The sequence below is a fragment of the Meriones unguiculatus genome, chromosome 16, assembly GCF_030254825.1.
Source record: "Meriones unguiculatus strain TT.TT164.6M chromosome 16, Bangor_MerUng_6.1, whole genome shotgun sequence".
Classification (NCBI taxonomy): Eukaryota; Metazoa; Chordata; class Mammalia; order Rodentia; family Muridae; genus Meriones; species Meriones unguiculatus.
The window spans coordinates 14889381-14896522 of record NC_083363.1 but is presented as its reverse complement, the minus strand read 5'-3'; positions in this window follow the sequence as shown (position 1 = coordinate 14896522).

Below are 7142 nucleotides of genomic sequence, written 5' to 3'. Positions count from 1 at the left end.
TCCTGAGTGAGGTATCCCAAAAGCAGAAAGACACACATGGTATATACTCACTTATATAGTCCTGTAAGATAGGATAAATATACTGAAATCTATCCAACTAAAGAAGATAAACAAGAAAGAGGACCCAGGGTACAATGATCAATCCTCACTTAGAAAGACAAATGGGATGGACATTGGATGTAGGAGCAAACAAGTAACAGGACAGGAGCCTACCACAGAGGGCCTCTGAAAGACTCTACCTAGCAGTGTATCAAAGCAGATATTAAGACTCATAACCAAACCTCCGGCAGAATGCAGGGAACAAAAAAAAAGGGGGGAGGGGGTTAATACGACCTGGAGAGGACAGGAGTTCCACAAGGACCAAATATATCTGGGCACAGGGGTCTTTTATGGGACTGTTTCTCCAAACAAGGACCATGTATGGATGCAACCTAGAGCCCCTGCTCAGATGTAGCCCTTGGTAGCTCAGTATCCAAATGGGTACTCTAATAAGGGGAACAGGGACTGTTTCTGACATGAACTCGATGGCGGGCTCTTTGACCTTCCCCCACCCCCCCCCACCCCCGGGGGGGAACCGGCCCTGCTAGGCCACAGAGGAGAACTTTGCAGCCAGTCCTGCAGACACCTGATAAACCAGTTTCAAATGGAAGGGGAGGAGGTTCTCCCTTATCAGTGGACTTGGAAAGGGACAGGGAGGAGATGAGGGTGGGATTGGGAGGGAAAGAGGGAGTGGGATACAGCAGGGATACAAAGTTAACAAACTGTAACTAATATTAAAAAAATAAAAATTAAAAAAAAAAAAAGAAAGAAAGAAAGAGTAGCCTTTAGCGGAAATTTCAGGCTAACTCCCGGAGAGCAGGTCTGGGTATTTTCCAAGGCTTTGGAGATTGTGGGAGACCAGATCTTCTCCAGTAGGCTTCATTATTATTAACCTCGGAATTTAGCACCATTCAAAAACAAAAACCAGTGTAACAGGACCTCAACTGTCCCCTGTGGTTGCCTCTGAGGTAACATTCTTGTTCATTCAAGTCTGTGTTGCTCAAACTTTCAAAGCCAGCATGTGTTACTTTCAGAAACAGAGTAAAAGAAAGAAAAAACACAAAATCCCTTATGGCTTCCTTTCCCAGGACACTGCTATCCTACCTCAGGCTTCTGTGCTTATTTCTAGTTAGTCTTTTGGTTTTCAATCAAGGTTTCAACATGCATTCCAGGCTCCCACTCGCTCCATCCCCATGATAGCCTCAGTCTTGCAGCAGTCCTTCGGAGTGCCGGGATTATAAGTGTGCTCCCCCATGATCAAAGGCCCTTTCTGGAATGGAGCTAGACCCTGAGGGAGGATTTGAGGTGTGTGAGGCAGTGTTAGAACTGTAAAGTTGCACTGGCCCAGGCATCCTCACTTTGAGAAAGAAAGGCAGGGGAAACAGAAGGAGAACCCTCTCGCTTTGTCAGGCCTAGAAGGCACAGGTAATTTAACGGAAGTCTCAGGAAGACTGGAGGTAAAATGAGAGTGCACAGACTGTCACCAAGAGTACACACTTAAAATCAGGAACCGGAGCTGGAGAAAAGGCAGCTCAGCGGTTAAGAGTGCTTGCTGCTCTTCCAGAGGACATGAGTTCAGTCCCCAAACCCGGCAATAGAGTCACAAGCTCCAGGAAATCCAGAGCCCTCTTCTGGATGCCACGAGCATTGCACTCACGTGGTGTACATTCACAGTACACCCAAGTACAAATAAATCCTAAAACTAGAGAAAAATCTTCCACAGCCTATTGGACCAGCATGAAGTGAGCATGAACTAATATTATAAGGCACCCTAAGTATAATTTTTTTCTGTAATGGTGAGTGATTATAACTCCGTGGTTCATAAGGGGATAAATGGAGGGACTACCACGAGAAGAAAACAAAACCAAAACTAAAAATCTCTACCGTGTATTCAAAAGCTGTTGTTAATCTGTCACTGAGAAATGAGAAGCTCTCCCCACACTGGCATTTTGTCTTCTCATCATGCCTGTGAGAGATGAACTGGAGACTAGACTGAGGTTCCCAGTATCACACAGCAACCAGAGGCCCAGAGGGCTTCCTGGAGAGAGCTCGCAAACACCACTCAGCTGCATCACTTTGACTTTAGGGCGACCAGGCTATGATTTAACAGGGAGAGGGAAAATGGTAGGGAAATTACACCACAATAATATATAGGAAGGGACACGGATGACAACACAGGACCCTGAGGAGCCCTTTTGTTTAAGCATACGATAGACACGGGGATGCCAGTGCTCAAATCAGTTCCCTGCCCCTTAGACAAAGGTGGAAAGAGCATTTTGTTCCAACTCTCTAGTTTTCTCACTTGTAGTCTGGAAATAACTATACCTACATCTTTAGAGCTTGGTAGGGCTTTGCCTAAAAGATGTACACATCCCTAAGTGTGTGTATTCCCTCATACTCTATGAATAGCATCTGTGTCACTGAGAAGGGGTTCGCTTTGACAACCTAAACAAAAGGGGATGTCCTCTAAAGCAATGCAGAAAAGTCTAAGAAAAGTCTAAACACCTCAGTAAAGTAAGCAGAAAGCAATATGGTTCCATATTTTTAGACTTTGGGAGCTCCAGGACTGTTCTTGTAATGAGACCAATCTGAAAGGAATCAAGTTTCCAGGATTAAAAAAGAAAAGAAAAGAAAAAGAAACAACAACCAAAAAAAAAAAAGGTGCAAAATTATACTTTTTCAATGTTGCACACTCCAAAGCTTTGGAATCCCTGAACCCACCTGCAGGCTAAGACAACCACAGGGGAGCAGGATAGACCTTGGTGGTTTATCCAGGTGGAGGTTTTCACACAGCCGCACACAATGGTAAAGTGAGTTAATACCTCAAAGGAAGCAGCCTTGTAGAGAAAGGCAACTTTTGCTGAGAAGCCATGCAATGATGAATATTCTTACATCACATAAACATGAGGTAATTTAGAAATGGAAAAAAATATAAGCCAACCATGTGTTTTATTTATTTGTTTGTGTGTTTATTTGTTTGTTTATTTAAAGATTTGTTTCTTTTTGTTTAATGTCTATGGGGTGTTTGCCTGCATGTGTACCTGTGTGCCATGTGTTTGCAGTACCCATGGAGGCCAGAAGAGGGAGTTAGATGCCCTGATACTGGTGTTACCGATGGTAGCACCAGGGAAGTGCTTGGAACTGAATCCTGGTCCTCTAGAGGAGCCACCAGTGAGTCATCTTCCAGCCCCTAAATCCTATATTTTAAAGGAAAACACCTACTTGTAAGTCCAACATTAAGAGTGCTTGGGAGCTGAGGTAGGAGGACAATGGGTTTGAATCCGATTATGAAGTAAAAGTGTGTAGGTCCCACCATAGGCAGGATGTTGGCTTCAGGTGTTTGAAGACTGAGCATCAAAACTCAACCAGTTAAGCATCACCTAAAATTCCTATGGGAATGATAATAATGACTATAATTAACAAAGCTCTTCCCACGTGGTTTTCTTTATTTAATCACTCCACCAGTCTAAAAAGGCGGATACTAGTGTGCCTTCTACAATTTTAAATAAATAACCATATGTACAGGAAAAAAAAAAAAGCCTAGAAACTGGGGATGGAAGGGAACAGCCTGTCTTCACTGAAGTTTCTGTTATGTATTTCAAGAACTTTCTGTTCAGTTTCATATACACATACAAACACACACACACATATATATGTACATATATATACATTTACACACATGTATGTATATCTGTTCAGCTCCTATATAAATGAGCTTAAGTGGAGTTACCCTATATGGAACACAGATCTCATAGGCCAGCAAATAAAAAGTCCAGTGCCAGGAGTGGGGTTACTTCTTTTTGATTTGTCATTGATGGGGTCCCATAGACCCAGAACAATATAGATTCTTGTCTTTGCTCTTGGCTGCCCTCTAGAACTTTATGGTCAGACACGATTGTTGAAGACATCATATACGGAGTCACAAAACTTGGAGAAGTGCAGCCAGTACTGATCTGCAATCTTCGTCCCTCCTATCTAACTTTCATGGTATCTGAGGGTGTATTCATGCTCCCAGGGGGTAGAAGGGACATCAGTAGTCTTTCTCAGCCATGAACTCTGCAAGCTAGAAAAGCAACTGTCTGGCAAGGTCTGTCCTCTGCTGCAATGGTACTGCAAATGTTTGGGGAGAACAAAACTAGAGGAGAGAGAATAGGGTGGGTTTGATCAAAACACATTATATTCACATGTGAAATTCTCAAACAAACAATAAGTAAATGCATTTTTTAAAAAGGCAGATCAATAGAAACTATTCAGCCTGAATGGCAGAGAACAGAGCTGGAAAGTGTATCCTGACGTGAGACACACATAAATGGCCCATTCGCATTTAATAGCAACCTAAAAAGAAGAAAAAGAGGAAAGTAAAGAAAAACTAGGAAGCTCAAAACGGAAAAAATGTTTGCAAAGGGCCAACAGTATAAACCCAGGAAGGCTCGACACAGGAGGGAAGGAGAAGCTTTCAAATCTCAGCTCATCCTCTATCGCTTGGGAAGTCAGGGCAGAAACTGAAGTTGAGACCGTGGAGGAGTTTGTCTTACTTGCTCTCCATGGCTTGCTCAGTCTGCTTTCTTATACATCTCAGGAGTACCAGCCCAGAGCTGTACCATCCAAGTGGGCTGGGCCCTCCCACATCAATCAAGAAAATGCCCAACAGACATTCAATGTAGGCCAATTTTATGAAGGCTAAGATGAGACTTCTCGAGATGCCGCTGTTTTAGGACCACCTATGTGCCTGCACCTTTGATCCTATAAATATACTCAATAAATCCATTGCTTCCCAGGCTAGACTTGTGCAGTATTCTTCCTTTGGTCTGTCATTGTTGCCCTATCTGAGGCGAGTCAACATTTGGTCATTTATTCACATCTCTCGAGGAAGAGTCACCCAACACTGGCTATCACACGCTCTCTCCACAAAAATTCCGACGAGACAGTACATTTGCCAACTCCCTAAGCTTCATCTTTGTACAATATGCATTTAACTCATAACACTGTGTTGCACGGGGATGAAAACATACAAGGTTATTTGTCAATAAAACAGATGTTTCAAAAAAGAATATGTAAAGTAACATGTTTATCTGTTGAAGTAAGACCCTCAAAGTACCTTTGGGCAGTGTTTAAATATATGCTAAACAATTCTTGCTGACTTTGAGGCTGGAAAGACAGCTCAGCAGTTAAGAGCACTTGCTGCTCTGGAAGAGCACCCCACATTAGGCTCGAAGCCCCCTGTAGCTCTGTCTCCAAGGGATCTCACCAACCTGCACTCATGTGGCCCCCACACGTAAACGAAATCAGAATAAATCTTTTAAAATATCCCGTTGACTTCTAGCTTCAACATGATTTCCCACTAATTTCCTGTAAGCTGCAAGCCAGAGTCACACATCAATAAAGACCAAGCACATATTCCCCACTTTCTCCATGCTAACAAGGCAGGGGGCCTAGCTGGACCCGCATTCCTCTCCTTAAAACTCAGCTGCCAGAGGAATTCGATTCCTCAGCTATGAGGAAATATCTTCCGGGGTCCCCGTGGGTTAATAGTGGGCGCTCCCATGCAGGCTAGGAGATAACACTATTTGCCCTGATAAAGACTGGGCCTCCCTCCCACCCGCTTAATCTGGACTTGTCAAGTATACTCATGACATTTTGCATTTTCCTTTTTTTTTTTTTTTTTCCCTCCCTCTTGCCCTGGCCTTCACTGGGGACGTATGCCAGACTTCTGTTTGCTCCGGACACTGGTGGCTACAATCCAGCATTCACATCCCCACTGTGTTCAATAAAACCTTGACAGAGGAAAAGTTCTCCTTTGGAAAACACGGGTTTTTATTATGTGGGACATCGACAGAGCGAGAGGCTGTTGACCATTCCTAGTCCGGGGCTCGCCGACATGGCCTCTCTGTCTCCTGCTAAATCAGCTGGTGTGAGAGGTCACACCACAGGTGGAAAGGCATCGGGTGGGTAGAAAAAAAAAGAAGAGAGGGAAGGAGGGAGGGGGAGAAAGAGAGAGGGGAAAGGAAACCCAAGCTGCACCACCAGGTACATGCAGGACTACAATAGCTTCGGGTACACCAGCAAAAGGGTAAAGGCTAGGCCTGGGATGGACCGAAATCCGTGGGTTCAGAGAGACTCACTGGCAGGTGGAAATTTACCCTCAGCTGGACGTTCCCAGCCTGTGAGTCTGGTGAGCTTTAAGACTGGCATGTGTGCGGTCCTCGGTGAACACCGAGTAAATAAATAACACGTGAGGGAACATACGATTTTTGTGTACGATATCCGTGTGTGAGGGAGAGAGATGTGAGGGTGTGGGCGTTCAAATGTGTGAGGACAAGCCACGCATGCGGATGTCAGAGGACGGCCTCAGGTTTCTGACCTTATCTTCCATCCTGTCGGAGACAGCGGCTGTGGATACTCCCCTTACCTCACGCACTCAGCATACGCCGGGCTAGCCCACGAGCTTCCGGTGATTCTCCGGGGTCTGCCTCCCTCCCGTCTCCTGTAATAAGAATGTTGGGGTTACAGGCATGTTACTGCTTCCAGACTTGTGTGTGTTCTGGGGACCCGAACTCAGGTCCTCGGGCTTGCACTGCCATCACCTATCTCCTGAACCGCCTCGCCGCCTCGCAGAGCTCCCAGATGTTCAGAGAGCTCCTCCGAGTCACACAGAAAATCTTAGAAGTGATGAAAGTTTACAAGGCGGAACTTTTTTTTTTTTAATATCACCCAATGTGACCAGGGGCTCTGGAGTCTGACTCTGAGGCTGTTTCCTTGTTGTACCTCTGGGCCTGTAGAGAACAGAGGGCAGACACTCATCCCGGGCTTCCCGGAGTATCTCCAACATCTGGCACAGCGTCTGCTCCATACTGGATGCTCAAGAAACACTTAAACACTTGCCATTTCTCCATCTGGGGAACTGGGTCCCTCTGCATGAAACAGGAGGACGCTGGTGCCAAGGTTTCCCCATGTCTCTGTGAGAGCGGCCAACTGCTTCCCCTGTCATTATTTCAAACCCCATTTCCCAGTTCCCTCAGCACAGGTGGGCAAGGCTCCAAGCCATTCCTCCATAGTGTACCATCCTCCCTGCGAGCTCTTATTTTCATAAGGAAAACCACAGA